This window comes from Homalodisca vitripennis, chromosome 2 (assembly GCF_021130785.1).
Source record: "Homalodisca vitripennis isolate AUS2020 chromosome 2, UT_GWSS_2.1, whole genome shotgun sequence".
Classification (NCBI taxonomy): domain Eukaryota; kingdom Metazoa; phylum Arthropoda; class Insecta; order Hemiptera; family Cicadellidae; genus Homalodisca; species Homalodisca vitripennis.
Genome location: NC_060208.1, coordinates 133,826,134 through 133,844,045, shown reverse-complemented (window position 1 = coordinate 133,844,045; position 17,912 = coordinate 133,826,134).

The window sequence follows — 17,912 nt, the reverse complement described above, 5'->3', positions numbered from 1 at the left end:
CTTTTTAAATTTCAACAATTTGCCGCCTATTCCATAAATAATTTTTAAACCACTTCAGCGCGTTGTCGTTTACACCAATTAATCCTAATTTTTTAACCCAAAATGTGTATCTAAGCAGTCAAATGCTTTTGCCAAGTCGATGAACACCAACAAAGAGAGCTTGCCTTTGAATTTGCCCATATATGAAAACTATAAGAAAAAGTACCACACAATTAAAAATCTAATTGCTGATAATGTCTCAACGATGTTTTTAAAGCATTTAGGTGGGTATATTGGCAGGGAATGAGTAGGGTATTAAAACATTTAATTTATATATGGAACGGTGGTTCAATGTTGTATGGTTTTAAATTTGGTATACAACTAATTCTGAATGGCCTTGTACTTGTAATGTTTACAACAATAAAGAAATTTGAATTTGAAAAAGATATGCATCCAATGTAATGTGTTTATAACAAATTACTTTATTCAAATATTTTAATACGACGGAGAGAACAAAGCACGAGCCTTAAAGCTACCTTTTTGGGGCTTACGCTGTCATTTGTATTGCTTACAGAATATACGACCTCATCTTCCGCTCAGTGAACTGGGTTGTTTACATGCACCGTCGACGTAAACTTTACAAACTGTGAAATAAAATTCAAATCTAAATAAACGTCACTCGAACCTCTACCATTAACTATGTTATGTTCCCTATCATCTTTGATATAAGGTATAGGCATCTTTTTTAAAACAACTAAATCTTGATATCTTATTCCACCTCGTTGCTCCACATGAAGATTTAAAGTACACCTATACCATCGTTTTCTGAAGCCTTTATGTAGACTAAAAATCCTCCTACAGTAACTATGAGGTAAGTTATTATGGTTTGGAAAATTTCCAACTTCGTAATTATTCCCGCGTCCAATCCGCAAATTCAGGGCGGTTTTCATGATTTTCCTCCAAAAGGGATGTCATTTCTAAGCCAAATTCATGTGTTCTAAGTCAAATTAAATAAAAAAACCGCATCTTCTTTATTATTTGTCTGACTTCTCTATATAGCTAAATGAATTAAACTTATGAAGTAATTTCCTAGTCAGACACATGTCCAATACTTGAAAAGTCCTTAGGCGGGACCTATTTAAGGCAGCTCTCTTTTGTTACAAAATATTTCATCCAAATTGGTTCAATAGACCCAGTGGACATTTAAGATCGAAGCAAGTTTAACTGTATAACCTCTTCCTTTTTGAACTCGGAACAATCTTAATGTAAAAACCATCAAAATTAGCTGCTTTAGAAAAATATACCCATGAATCTGTTTACAGAGCACTTATGTCGTGAATAAGTATTTTCCCTTATTGCCACATAAAAAGAGTAATGTCATCTGTATACAACAATGGTTAATATCAACGGAATCTAGTTAAATAAAAAAATAAAACAAAAGAATTAATCACTTATAATTTATCAATAACAACTTTAACATTTTAATAACTATTATTCATTAATTTATAATTAATACATTATATAATCATTTTCTTTCCCTTAGTGAAATTAATATTTAATTAAAAAGGATAACTTGTTTTTGTATTATTAAAAATAGATTTTACATTTAAAATTTACTCCAAAACCCGTTTATAATTTATTGATAGAGGAGTTGATTGTGAGAGGGGTGAGTCAAAGTATTGTAAAGCCCTTTCTTTACTTCCTGTTTGAAAGTATATATTACATAACATGTAACACATTTAACTACTTCTAAATAACTGAGTTTCCTGGAATTTCATAATTAACACAATCCACTTGACACCTGAGGTCAAATTGATTAGCTATTGAGACAGGTAGTACAGTCGCATACATGCGATATTACGGACTACGCGCGGAAAGCTGATCATGAATAGATTGAAACGCCACATAAAGCTGTTACCTCCAACCAGAATATTAGATTTCCCTCGAGTGCAAAACTAATACGTGCACGGCGAGCAATTTGCCAACTGACAGACACCTGATATTTTGATCCATGCTTCAAATCCAATTTTCACGTTGCTCTAGCTTGTTTGCTAGAAGTTTTCAAGGTAACAAAACGAAGTCCTTCGTCTACTTATATTTTGTTTACATACATTAGTACTATATCGTTCAAAATTGGTAATTACCATATAAAAAAAACATTTCTTTATTTAACTTTGGTTGTTTAGATATATAAATAAATACAAGTACTGGTTTTGCTCATATTGGAATAAGCCTGCTCTTCTTTCAAAAAATACAAGGGAAGAGAAGCACATAAGCGAGCTGTAACGTGTTGATAAAATGTTACAGTATATCAAAAAATTTAAGAAAATTTCTTCAGCTGCATAACATTAACAGAGCACACTTTAATAAGCTATTCATAAATATTGGATAAAACGTATGTTAGACCAGGAATAAAACCAACAAGTAAAGGAAAGCTTGTGCCAGTCAAAAGTTTGAGCTGTAATGGTACCATTTTGACATTATTATTTCGTATAATCCTTTGTCAACAATGCAACATTTCTTGAGCCGATAGGAATAATTAAGTATACAAATAGTTTATGGGAATAAGTTAGTAAATCACTGACAGATTCGTATTACGTAGTAAATAGCATTAATGCATTAATAAGTATTTATTATCACTTATAAAATTATCCGAGAAATTCTACAGGGATGGCATTATTAAAAAATACGTTTAAACTGAAACACTCAGCAAAATCCAGGAATATCTGTTTATCAATAATTTTACGAAAGTCATTCCGAATCATTAACGTGAACGCAATTGCAGCCGTATACTATAATTATTTTGTTACATAAACTGATTTATTTACAAATCCGCTTCCTTTTTTCGTTGGCACTAGGGTTAAACCAAAGAGTATAGAATGTCAGCTGCAACAGTGGCGCAGTATTAGGCGTAGAGACTGAGATCTTAAAAATAACTTTAAGCGACCTATCTTAGAATTGCTAAAGGAAATTTAAAAAGTCTACGCAATTGTTCAAAGATTAATTCCTGTATTAGAAAATGGAGTAACGACACGAAATGAGATGCCTGGATGTTTTTTTAATCTACCGATCTTAACTTACCTCACCGATTATAACACATGTGAAACATTTATGCTAATCTTTAGATTCACTTCACTATTGGAGGTAATATAAGAAATCCATCCTTTAATAACGGAACAGGATAGAGTATGAAGAATTGATTTTCCCCAATTATTAAAGGCACGTCCTGTGCTTCTGTAAAAAGTTTCTTTTTTTAAATTATGGTTCCATAATATACTCATAATTACTACGACCGATTCTTTTTTGCTGCATGTTTTTGGCGTAAATAAGCCCGTAAATAAGGCAGGATTGAATTATGAAATTGTTATTTTTAAAAATCACTACATTTGTTTATCAAACGTGTTGTGACAGACTTGTTTCGTACACATTGGCATTACAAATAATAATGGAGTCCTATTAAACATGATATGTTTAGAGCAACAACACATAATAATAGTTACCGAAATGTTGGTTTTTGATAAACAAAACATACTATACAAATGCTATTGAACCTACATCTGTTAGGAGTAAACGGCCCCAGTTTTATCCCTGTTACAGCCAATTTCCAATCCGTATGGAGAGTACGGTGCTACGATATGAGTTTTTTCAAATCACCATTTGAAACTTCAGCATTTCAGTTTCTCAACGATTCATTTAAATAATTTACCATATGTGAATGACGCTGGGAATACATCGAAATCTACTAACATGCCTTATAATCTCTTTAAGATGAGAAAGAGTCTTCATAAAACAACTTGCTCCAAAAATACTTGGAAATGTGTATTCTTGTATCAGGCCTCCTACAAGACGCCTTTGGAAAAATTACAAAGAGCAAAGCGATGGAATAAGTTGCCAAGATGTATTTACTAGCTATTACTATCATATATAGCATGGATGATTAGAAATATGTGAGTGAAAAAGTAAGGAATAAGTCAGGGTTTTCAGCCGCAACCAAACCATTTTCCTATTAATAATCTGCACGTTCTATAAAATAGCACATCTACTAAATGAATGCTCACGAAATGTTGCGTTGTAGTACCTGAGTATCTTCATCTATACTCTTAATTATTAGAGAAAGGGCAACACATTAGTCACAAAAAAATGAAATTTTAATAAACCGACTCTAATACTTCTATTAAACTTAAGAAACAAAATAGTACCAAATTACTTTAATTGTACAAAATAAAACTTATTAGAAACAAATATCACGCAACTGTTGAAGCAGGTGAAAATGTTAATTATACTAAAAAGAAATTATATGATACTATAAGTTGCAAATAAAATAAAAACGTGGTTATGTAAAACAAATGAATTGTGTAAATTATGTCATTGAATTACGTCATTAACAATGCAAATAAAATGGCTATGCTTACGATTCATACTTTTTTAGAATTTATTATAAAGGCCAATGCAGCAGCGTATCTATTGTTATTATTTTATTTATTTATTTGAAGGTATGTCATCAAACATTATTTTAGTTTTAACTAAAATCTTTCGTTATATTAGTTTATAAAACATATAAATCATATAGTGCTATACATTGAGATATGACAAAGTGAACTCTTGAACTGGTCTCTTTGGATTGAGAGGCTCAAGTAGCTTAGGTAAAGAATATTTGAATAGTACCAAAGTTACGTAACACAGCCATAGCTTTGGTCCTTAGAACTAAATTAAATGATCCCTTGGACCCCCAGCACATCTCATCCAGATAACATGATTCATCTCTAATGTAAATGTTACAATAGAAGTTACAAGGCACGCTACAACTATCTGCTACTAAATATTTATATAACTTTGAGGTACTATTTGAGGTTCCTTTTAAATTAAAGGATACTTTGAATATTATAAATAAAATACATAAATAACTACTCATATGGTTTACTAACATTAAAAGTAATAAAACTAACACTGCCATTACCACATTCTCTAGGATTTAGTCTAACTGGAATATTAAATTTATAAATATTTAATTGTAATTTACCAATTCCTAATATTACATTTTCCCCTCTATGCATTAGGCAGTAAAAATTATGCAATAGTGTTTGTTGGACAAAACTCGGTAATTGTTATAACATTGTACACAAAATTGAATTTTTTTAACACTTTTCATGATTAGTGTGAATTTTAAACATGATTATTTTCTATTTAGCTACGCAGTATCTTTTTGAAACTATCAGAGATAAATGTATTTTGTTTAAATTAACAATACAGATATTCTTGCAATCCTTAGTGAACAAGTATGTAGTAAGGGCATAGATATAATTTTTAACTAATCTATATTCTCGAATACCACATGGAAAGGCATCTCATTGACAACAACTTTGTGATTTATTTTTGAACATTACTCAAGTGCTTAATGTTATCCTTAAACAACTATTATCCATGGAGTGATTATTCTCTCGCTCTTCCAGTGGGTTTTCAAAGAGGTTAATTAATTGGAATTTTGATGTTGTTTAAATTATTTAAACACCTGAGATAGAGTTTACTTAGATGTCGGTAGCTTTATTTTAAATAAAAACGCGACCTAAAACTCGCACTGTATAAAGTACTAAACATAGTTTTTAATTAAAATGAGCAACTAGAATTTTTCTAACATTGAATTTCTTCTTTTTTAAGTACTGTTGTATGTAGAAAATGGTTATATACAGGTGTCGTCTGAACGTGCCAAATTAATCGTTTAAGGGGTTCGTTAGAGTTTAAAAATAATGCTTTGTGTAATAAACTATGAGTTATACTAATATGAGGATTCATTTTAGTTTTTATCGTTGGTAAGATTATTAAAACAACGATTACACGTATTTCATAAATTAAGTATAATTTGAAATAAAATTTGCAATTTTTTAATCGTAATGACCTAACTAAAGTAAAAAAATTGTCAAACAGTTCATTTATATTCAACTAAAATTTTTGGGTCTCTGACGTTTTTCATATATATATATATATATATATATATATATATATAATATATATATATAAAATGTATTATATATATATATATATATATACATAAACAATTCATTACTGATTATATTAATTGGAGATTTATAACAGTTTTAGCTTAAAATATATTTTATATACATAAAAAACTTTTTAAAAGAAAACTGTTTGTAAATCTCCAATCAATATGTCAAGTAATGAAGTGTTTTATAATATAAATACAATTTTGTATTATACGAGTACACTATACCGGTGTATTAAACCATTTCCTAGCTACCAAAATGTATTATTTGTAAAATGTAAACAGTAGTACTATTACAGTAAAAATAGATTTACTTATTTAAATTAACGATAATGTAAATTTACATCGGTTATATTTTTAGACATCCTACCAAAATATATTAGAAATCAGTCATTGGAGTATTTCGATATTTAATTTAGAATATAAGTGTAATATCTACAGAAGATTTAACTTTTTTTGATAAATGATCAATCTTATCTAAAATAACGTTCTTATGAAATTGTGATATACTGTGAAATTGTGATATGATTACAAATATAATGTTTCAATGCTATAACAATATTGATATTTTTCAATAAAACACTAAAGTTTATTTTGATTATTCAAACATGTTTATTTATTTATTTATTTTGATATAACTAATTACAATATAATTTATATTATATTGCCAATATATAAATAGCATCGCAAAACATATCAGACGACGTTAAACTAACTATTAACTATTATGGTTATATTGCTTTGTTTCTTGGGCATTTTTCATATTTCATCTGCAACTATTATTGTATCTGATGTCAGGTTATACATTTTGAATGAACATCTCCTATAAAAATTCTTTGTTCCGGGCTTAGGCAATTAGTTGCTGATTGTAACTCCAAGTAAGTTACATGCATTGTACCCATTAGTTTGGTAATGAATATCACCACTTAACAACTGACAAATTTTTATTCACACGTTTTTTAATTAAAGATTCATGACTTATTTAATTTAACTTATTTTAATTCATGTACCAATTTTATATACCATGCAAACATTTTTTATTTAATGAAGAACTGGTAAAATATTTTCTTATGCAACATTATTTTTCTTCATAAAATAACAGCAGTGGAAAGGAGGCGCTGTGGCGTAATTTATCTCTATCTGACTAGTTACCAATATAATGGGTATAGGTCAGCTGTACAGACGCAGTTATTTTAAATTTAACTGTTAATAAGAAGTCGTTTATTTGCTTAGTAACAAAGAAATCCACTGTTTTAATGATTTCATACTTCATACTCAAATAACATTTAAAGATTCATTCTCAACGTATCTCTTACGTTTTGAAAGCAAATTCGACAATTTATGGAATGAAACATAATCCAAAACTTGACCAATAAATGGTCATCAGTTAAACATTCGTTTTGGGATTCACCTCTTACTCTACTAGAAAGCTCAGATAGCCTTAGAACCAATATCATCTGATGAATCGTGTTCAACTCAAGCGTAATGTATCTCAGAGCCGGGCAACTTCCATTAGTCAAGTGAGTGTTGTCGGCAGAACCAGTAATTTGATTTTCATCGTGCTCTACAGAAATATCATTTTCAGTATAAGCACTTCAAATAATGGTTTGTAGTAAAATTATTCACTATACATTCATATTTATTCCTATATATAAACTATCTGTATATCACCTGTCAATAAAAATTATGAATTACACCATGAATATACATAATCATATACAAATAAACCCAACCACAACCAACCATGAATCTATATAAAAAATTAATTAATACGTTACAACAATCGCACCCCGTTCATTCGCTCATCATTGTTCCGGGTAATAAATTAAAACTAATATACCTTATGAAACTTGATACAAAAAACTTTGTATGTGCACATCGATACTTTTCCTTACATATACAACTTTTCCTTACATATACAATTTAATGCATTCCCAATTATATATGTTTACATTTAGAGATAGCATTTTAACAATTGTGAGTTTGAAGGTTATCTTTGAAACTGTTTTTAACATATCAACATCAAGCTTTAATGGGTTACTGGCACTGAAGGCTCTGTATCATAAACAAAGAAAAGAACTTAGTTTTTGCTCTTTTGTTTAATAACAACGTCTTCTGGCCGGTAAGCAATAGAATTTGAGTTTGTTTGAGATAAGAGTTTGTTAGGTGAATTGATTGATTCCGGTATTACATAAGTTTTTTTCTGTTGCCCCCATAAAGAACATGGTAGATCTTCATTTAAGTGCATTTATCCTCTGGTGACTTTTCTCGATGTGGTTTTTACCACAGATCAGGCAAGTCACAAAGATTTTCAATTAAAGTTTCATATCCAACATTTCTTTCCTGTTCTTTTCCCTGAATTTTTAGGTGTCCCATTTTATGTTACGATTTAACTATGAGTCACTCCCGAAATTTGTGTCGATGACGTCCGATAGCAAGAATTGGTATTGCATCCTGTGTATGGATCCTGTTTTAACAGCATATGTATCATCAAAAAGTTCCAGGGATGTTTATTGTGGAGGCACGTGACATAAAGAGATAGCACATTGTTCAGCTCCTGTCAAAGCAATGTTTCTACAATGAGAATGGGGTTAATATTTTTCAACAGAACGTGTGACATTAATATTACTTATATATCTGCCATTATTTGTTTCTTCTTTAAGCAAACTGATAGCTGACTGAATTAGATACAGAATTAGAAGTTTTAGAGATACAGCGCATTTTCTCTGGTGGTTTTCCATACAAGCCACCACACCAGCTATACTTTCCAGTTTTGGGTGTTTAGCTTTCTTTTCTTGTTTCGGACATGTGCGGTCCTTAGAGTTTCATTTGCTGACAAGTTGTCTTGAGGACTTACAATTAAAATAAAATGTAATAATTTGTTGTATCTGCCTTTTATTATAATACATAATCATAACTACACTACAGGTAATTCTTTTTAGAAATTTCCCAAAATTTAATTATATAACATTACAAAGAAGCTTGTAAGTGTTTTTATATATGTAGAAGAAATTTAAAACTTTGAGAGATCTCTATTTTCTGGAAGCATATATCCTCCGAACCCTACAATGGACCAACCTTTCCTTCTGTTTGAGCTTTGGTAAGTACTCCTATTTGTCTTTATAAATAGATTTCAATACTGTTGACATTGAAAACTGTCATGTTTATTCGTCCTGTTGGATTTTATTAACACGTTGCAGGTTGCCTTAGGTGAATTTGCAGATGTGGAATAATGATATCCCGTTTAAAATTAAGTTATTATTAGCATTTCCTTTGACTTCTTTGAATAACATTCGAGCATGTTATTTTTTTAAAGCGTTTATATAAAATGGTTACTGAAAGATATTTCACTCTCCTGATCCACTTCAGAATAAGTTGACTTTAAGTTTTATGTTCTTTATTCACTCCACTTGAAGCTTAAAGCTATTATTACATTAATTCCAACAATTAAATATATATTTTAACTATTACTGACCATGAAAAATGAATAGTAGGTTTGTAGGAATCTTAGTGAAAGAACCTGTGAGGTAACACAATAAAGCCTTATCATAATTTTAAATCGGAAGTCGATGAATACCATGAAAACCTTCAGTAAATAATAATAAATAAACCTATCGTTTGTTTCAGTAAATTTTCAAAATTAGCTCTTAGCAGGGAATCTTATGATAAATTTGTAATGTTAAGCTTTTGTATTGTATACTTGTAAATTTTAAACAATTTATATTTACAGCAAAATTACGTATCAATCTCTTTTCACTGTAGGAGTAGTTTATAAAAAACACATTTTAATAGCTTATAGTGAAATCGCAATAGATTTATATGCAATAAATACCTACCTATTAGAAATTACGATAATAGGTGATTGCAATATTGTAAAATCACTCCTGTGGTCTAAAATGCCTATATTAACGTTTAGTAATTGAATAATAAATCCAGTATTAATTTATACTTACTTTAATGTAATATGAAAATTGTGTTGGCTTATAAATCACTGCAGTATACGTTTATGAAAAGGCAATGTTGTATATTTAGATTTCGGAAAGAGTTTAACTTAGTAAACCTGCCGGAGGAAAGATAAATCAACGTCAGGTTGGATTTCGCTCTAACAATAAGCGGATGTCAGAAAGGTGGTGTTTGTTATTTATGAAATCTGCCGTCAGTATTTTCATTTACTATGTTTTTTGTGATTTAAGTAGGTTTTTGAACTGCAATTTAACAGAAATTTATTACTACTAGATGTATTAATCTTAGTTTTATAGGCCATGCATAGTTGTAAAAATCAAAATACCCAACAATTTGAATACTCAAGCTTTTATTTTTAATTAATTTATGAACCCATAATTAGCAAAAAATTACTGTAAAAGGCAGTCAAGCAAATACAACTATCGTAAGTATAAATTTTTAATTTTTGCCCTTTAAATCGAATTATTAGAGTCAAAGAGAACATTAAAGGAACTGTGAAACAGTGGAAAGTATCAATCACCACTAGTAATCAAAGTCATCTATCAATAAATATATCTCCTTGTATATCTTGAAGGACTAAACTACTAGAATATGAATATCTACATTAAGTCGCATAATTAAATATAACCCCAAGTATCATATCTACTTTGGGTGTAACAACTGTCAAATCAACCTCATAGTGTTTTATTATAAACAACGTTTCAGTACGCCACACATACCAGCCTCCTCTGGGGATGCATGATAAATTTATGTCTCAATCCATTCTGATAGTAACGCTACAAGTTTTACGATGTCACTATTTAAATATCTCATAATGATACTCCTTTTCCTTAACAAGTTACTGTACTGTTTGCAATCATAGTTATCGTATAGTACCATCTCGTGTAAACCTTGATAACAAGAACAATATAACAATTTTTACTAATATACAGCATAATTCAATGAAGTGCCATAAACTATCATGTTGCCAATATAGAAATTAAGCTTAATTTACAATTCCAAGACAGTATAAAGGTCGGTTCGTTTCCGAAATAGTCTACGGAGATACAGGCGGACAGAGTTTAAATTTTTATCCTCTGCGGCGATAGCAATAAAGAGCCAACAATAATATTTTCATCAAAGTTTCTCTGAAATTTTAATTTGACTGTATGTCTAATAGCTTAGTTGAAAAATGTAAATATAGTGTCATGTTGATTATATACCTGCTTTTCTAAAGGCCTTTGGGCCCTAAGTGATTAAGTTCATTGAATTAAAGTTCTGTTAGTGAAAGAATAATAATATATTTAATTTTTAAATTTGTAATACGTATCGATGGTTCTTATTTAAATTCATAATCATTGTATAGAACTACGAGTCTTTTATAAATTATTTATTGTGATATCCTTACATATAAAAGACCATTCTCGCACATCACTAATTTTTAACTTCCCAATATCTCAGAAAATTTAAATTTGGCATTCGGATGCTTAGTGATTGATATAAAGAAATAATGCATTTTTACGAAAATATGCCACTTATAGGGTTGCAGCTGTATAAAAACCTTGTTTTGTTTTTTAATACTCCGCTGTCCTTAAAATATGAAATTTCCCACACATGACAAATTACCTAAATAGAAAAACAATTTTATTTAATAACAACCTACAATATGTTTTAAACTGTTATAAAAGCTATTTCTTTTAGTCTCCTACTGGTATGGAAAGGTGAATATTAATACGCACGTTTATTATGCCTACAACACCTAGTGGCACCAGAAATATCACAGACCGGAAGTAAAGTACAACGGCAGGAAGTAATCGTATTTTAACAAAAGTATTTCTTTTAGACAAACGGAGACCGTAGGTAATTTACTATGAATGAATGTACACGCTTTTTGACCAAAAAAGTCTTTTCAGGTCTATGAATGCGTATAACTACTTAATTAATGAAAGTAATCACTTTTGTTCGGATTAAAATGTTAAGACCAACCTTCTTGATCGGGATATCAAGACAGACGATATTAAAGCGCTGGAATACCTTAGACTAGAAGTGGCTAATAAGTTGTACGCAAGTATAAACCTCCCGTCCAAAATCACCTTTCAGACTGACATTATAAATTTCCTTGTCGGGTCAAAAATGAAAATGCTATTACGTCATCGAACGTAGCTTTTAATGGCCGGAAGGTGGCTTCCTTTGGCCGAATAAGCATTTTCAAAAGTTTTATGTATATATTTTTATAATCTGGATACTAATATAACCGCTACTACGCCACAACAAATACCCTTAAACTTAACCGGATTACAATAGTCGAAATAAATGCGTTTTGATTGATATCGGCTTCTTGACCGTGGATGGATATTATTCTTTTGATCGTGGCACAAGGAGCACCAAACTAAGACATATGAAATATAATTTATTAGAACCTAATATGTGTATGAAATTAGAGGCAGTACAAAAGTTTATTTTAACTTCTGGACCTCTACACAATGAAAAATTTAAAAAAGTTATCATGAAATTAATCAATAACAATACATCATATTGAAAATATATCTCTATGCTAGTCAAAACCGCATAGGGTCATCTTTAGAAGACCATCTAACCTTAAAAATACGCTATTCCAAACCAATCTTAAAAACTAAGATCGAGGGAAATACATTTTCGGTTGTAAACCCTGTCAAAAACCACGTTGCGGTACGTGCAAAATTATGTCCTCTAGTCAAAGTTTTAGCAGTAACATAGCCTATAAAACGTATCCAATTAAAGGAACTATTGATTGTAATTCAAGTAATGTTGTTCGGTTGTAAACCCTGTCAAAAACCACGTTGCGGTACATGCAAAATTATGTCCTCTAGTCAAAGTTTTAGCAGTAACATAGCCTATAAAACGTATCCAATTAAAGGAACTATTGATTGTAATTCAAGTAATGTTGTTCGGTTGTAAACCCTGTCAAAAACCACGTTGCGGTACATGCAAAATTATGTCCTCTAGTCAAAGTTTTAGCAGTAACATAGCCTATAAAACGTATCCAATTAAAGGAACTATTGATTGTAATTCAAGTAATGTTGTTCGGTTGTAAACCCTGTCAAAAACCACGTTGCGGTACATGCAAAATTATGTCCTCTAGTCAAAGTTTTAGCAGTAACATAGCCTATAAAACGTATCCAATTAAAGGAACTATTGATTGTAATTCAAGTAATGTAATATATCAGCTAAATTGTAATTTTTTGAATAAACAATATATTGGCCAAACCTCTAACCCTCTTCTTAGCGGAATGACAGGTCACCGTTACAGTATTGTTCATCGAGATGAGAAGCCCCTCGCTGTGTATTCCAGGGAACATAATCAGGACAAAATAGAAGATTGATATGAATTAAAAGACATCAATAATGTTCCATTGCATGCCAACGAAAATAGAAATAGATTTAATTTGAGGAAGAGCGAAACTGCTCAGGTTCGAACATCCGTAATTTCTAAAATTAGGTGTTTTTTACTCTTTGGTATTTCTGATGAAACATCAGCTGTGAGGTATTTTCTACTGTTTATTATTCTATTTCAGTTCATTTTTCTTCTTTATATTTATTTAGTTTAATAATTTAATTTTGTAAATATTTATACAATATTTATTGTTACATCTGAAGAAGTACCCTACAGACGTTCGAACATTCATAAAGAGGTTAATTATATTGGGTTTTTAATTATTGCGTGTATATATATATGAAACAATCCCACTGAGAATGTGAGAGACAATGTGGTGAACCTCGTTGTTTCTTTAACCTGACATGTTTCTAAATTTCCTTAGATATTTTAATTCAGTTAACTGTTCAAATTATGTCAAGATGTTAGTGAATGATTAAATTCCATTTCATATAATATACTGTGGAATCTCTGTAAGAATTATTATTGAAAAACGTTAAACCAATAACTAAATTATAATAATTTATAGAAATGTCTTAGTTTAGTTTATACATATAAACCTTAGAGACGTTTCATGAGCAATCTCAAATTTTGTTCAATATAAATAAAATACATAATATTATTATTCAAATACATGGTAGAACTTCGTTTTATAGATTTTTCAAAAGGATGAAGGATAAAATCCAATTATAATGAGATTAATGTAAACATCTACCATTTTAATCAAGTAAGTAAAACTACTGCAATATGATAAATTATTTTAAGTAACAGAGTTAAAAACCATATGTGACTATACAATATCAAAAGAAGTGCATTCTTTATAATTGTATGCACATTTACAATCATAGTTTGTAACTCTTTGATGTACGGAAATTGAACATATTAGTAAGTATTTGGTAATTGATGCATTGCGCTCAGGTGCATGATGGCACTCGAAATTTCCCCGGAGAGTGATCCAATTCAAACTTTCATTCATGGATAAATGATACGACATCAAGGTACGTGGCCTGTTCATTTTAGGGGTATGTTACAGTATTTAGTTTTACATCGACAACTTTATATTTAATGTATATTGTGCTTTTTATGTTAGTAACTTTGTAAATTCTAAAATAAGCCGTTGTATGTTAAAATTAATGAGAACAAACTAAAACAATATGAAACTAGAAATGAGTAAAGTATAGCTTAACATATAAGGAGCCATTTCTTATAAAAGAATAAGTTGTATATGAGTAAAAAACTGTTTTGAATGGGTTATACGGTCAAAATGACACAACAAGTGTAAAAGTAAACTGTTTTAAATTACTAAGTCCATTTTTGTCCTATTTTTACACACACACACACACACACACACACACACACACACACACACACACACACACACACACACACACACACACACACACACACACACACACACACACACACACACACACACACACACACACACACACACACACACACACACACACACATACATACATATATATATATATATATATATATATATATATATATATATATATATATATATATATATATATATTATATACAGGGTGAGTCAGAAATATGGTAAAATATTTTAATACGTGATTGTAGAGCTAAAAATAAGAAGAAAATTTTATATAAAGGTAGGTCGGGAAACGCTCTATTAGTGAGTAATGTCCGGCGAAAGACTTTGCTTTGTTTTCAGTTCACCTGGTGAAATTAAATAATTCAGAAATATTTTGTTCCTAATTTTTAACTCTAATAAGGTAGATTAATAAGGAAAATCACCTGAAAAATCAAATAAAACCACTCTAGATGTTGTAGTGTGAACAGCTTTTGAGAAAAAGTATAAAATGTGCCTAAAATTTATAACAAAAAATACCGTCTTAAATGTTTGATGTCCAATAACGTTGTTAAATGACCAATAAACAAATTGTTTTTTCCTAATACAGATTGTAGAAAACTTAATTCTGAAAACAACCATAATAAGCAAAGTTAACTAAATTTGTAAAAAAGTTATGAATTTGACTCCTCACGTATTACACTACACAGCAAACTGTTGCTGTTTTATAATAAGGAATGAGTATCTGATTGGTAACAGTTGGTAATAATTAATCATTTACACAACACCTGTTTAAACATTTGTAAATAATAAATAACCAGCTGGGCATTTATTACTAGATGACATATGTCACCTCATTGTTAAACAAAACATCAAACTGTAAAGATACTGTGTTTGTGTTAAGTATTTTAACCATTTATTTTCATCTATTTTATTAGTGATTTTGTGGTGTGTGTTTCATTTATTAAAAATGGAAGGCAATATTCATGTGTATTCAAACTCTGAATTAGCAGACATGCATTTAATGTATGGTTTAGGACGCTGTTATAGTACTGCAGCAAGACGTCTGTATCAAGAGAACTTTCCTAACCGCCGGTGTCCAAGCGCAAGATTTTTTGCCACTATTCATCAACGCCTATCTGAAACAGGTTCTTTGAAGTCTTCGGAGCATAATAATGCAGGCATCGCTTGATCATGTAGGACTGTTAAATTAGAAGAGTTGGTTCTCTAATGAAATTTCTGATTATCCTGAAAAGAGCACTAGAGAATGGTCACTACAGTTCAATGTCAGCCAATCTAGTATTTGTAGAATACTACACGAGTACCAGTTATACCCATACCTTTTCCAGCATGTTCAAACTCTTTTGCCACAAGACTACGCTCCCGTGTTGCTTTTTGTCGATGGCTTCTGGGAAAATGTGCTGATCCAAACTTTTTAAATATACTTTTGTTTACTGATGAGACTCACTTTCCAAGAACAGCTATCATTAACTTCTATAACAACCCCACTTGGGCAGACAGAAATTATCATGCTATCAAACCTATAGCCCATAACAACAGTTTTCAGTAAATGTTTAGGCTGGAATCTTAGCAGGTCACTTAGTCGTATTCGTGCTTCCTCCCAGGCTTAATGGCGTGATGTACTTGAATTTTTTAAGACACGAGCTACCCAACCTGCTTGATGATGTACCTCTGCATTTGCGCCAAAACATGTGATGACAGAGCACCTGTGCACTACTCTCTGGCTGTTCGTGGACACCTAAATGAGAGTTTCACAAATAAATGGATAGGCCGAAGTGGACCAGTTTCATAGCCAGCAATATCACCGGACTTAATTCCTTTGGACTTTTACCCCTGGGACATTTAAAAATATTTGTTTACTCTTCCCCGATGGATACCATTGAAGAACTCCGATAAAACATTTCTAGTGTAATAGAAACCATTAAGCAGACACCTGGAGTTTTTGAACTGGCCGAAACTCGATGAGAAGACGCCTGAACACGTGCATTTTAAACAAAGGAGTTTATTTTGAGCACCATATTTAATCTTCCAGTGAGACTTAAAGCGATTAGATATGTTTATTGTGTATAAAAATAAAATTTTAACTAAAAATATGTTTGTTTTTCACCAGCTGTTACCAATCACATACTCATTCCTTATAATAAAACAGCAAAAGTTTCCTGTGTAGTGTAATACGTAAGGAGCCAATTTCATAACTTTTTTACACATTTAGTTAACTTTGCTTATTATGGTTGCTTTTAGAATTAAATTCCCTACAATCTGTATTAGGAAACATAATTTGTTTAATTTTCATTTAACAATGTTATTGGACATCAAACACTTAAGACGGTATTTTTGTTATTAGATTTTTGGAAAATTTTATACTTTTTTCAAAAGCTGTTCACAATAAAACTTCTAGAGTAGTTTTATTTGATTTTTCAGGTGATTTTCCTTACAAATCCACCTTATTTGAGTTTAAAAGTAGGAACAAAACATTTCAGAGTCATTTAATTTCACCAGGTGAACTGAAAACAAAGCAAAATCTTTTCCCGAGCCAATACCCACTAATAGAGCGTTTCCGGACCTACCTCTGTATAACATTTTCTCTTATGTCTAGCTCTACAATCACGTTTTAAAATATTTTACCATATTTCTGACTCACCCTGTATATATATATATAATATATATATATATATATATATATATATATATATATACAGGGTGTATATTATGTCTGGAAACACCCAAATATATCCTTTAATAATTTAAATATAAATTTGAAACCTCTTACAATCGTGATAGAGATTGGGCATCTACTTTTTGGAACAATGTTTTGTTATGTCACACCAACGGGGGACGTCCTGCCGAGGGTATCGTGAATATTCTTAATGGAAGCCTATTCCTTGTGATACATAATTTTAAAGGTAATAGCTTACTGAATTGAATGCCACAAACGCATCTCAAAGGAATTATTCTATCAGAAAATAGAGCATTTTTAGTATTGAAAATTTACTGATGTTCAACAATGTAATTTTAACATGGTTCTTGCCACAAAAATGTGTTTACACTAAATTTTTTAGCATTTTTTAAATGTTCAATTAAAATAAAATAAACAATTTATTTTTAAGCTGGTTTCATTAGTACAAATTTACCAGTTTTTTATTACAATGAATAAAACTTATGAGTCACTTTCTCTGATTACTTATGAATCTGTACTTGGTGTTTTCCAGTCAGCAGGAAGGTTTAAAGAGACA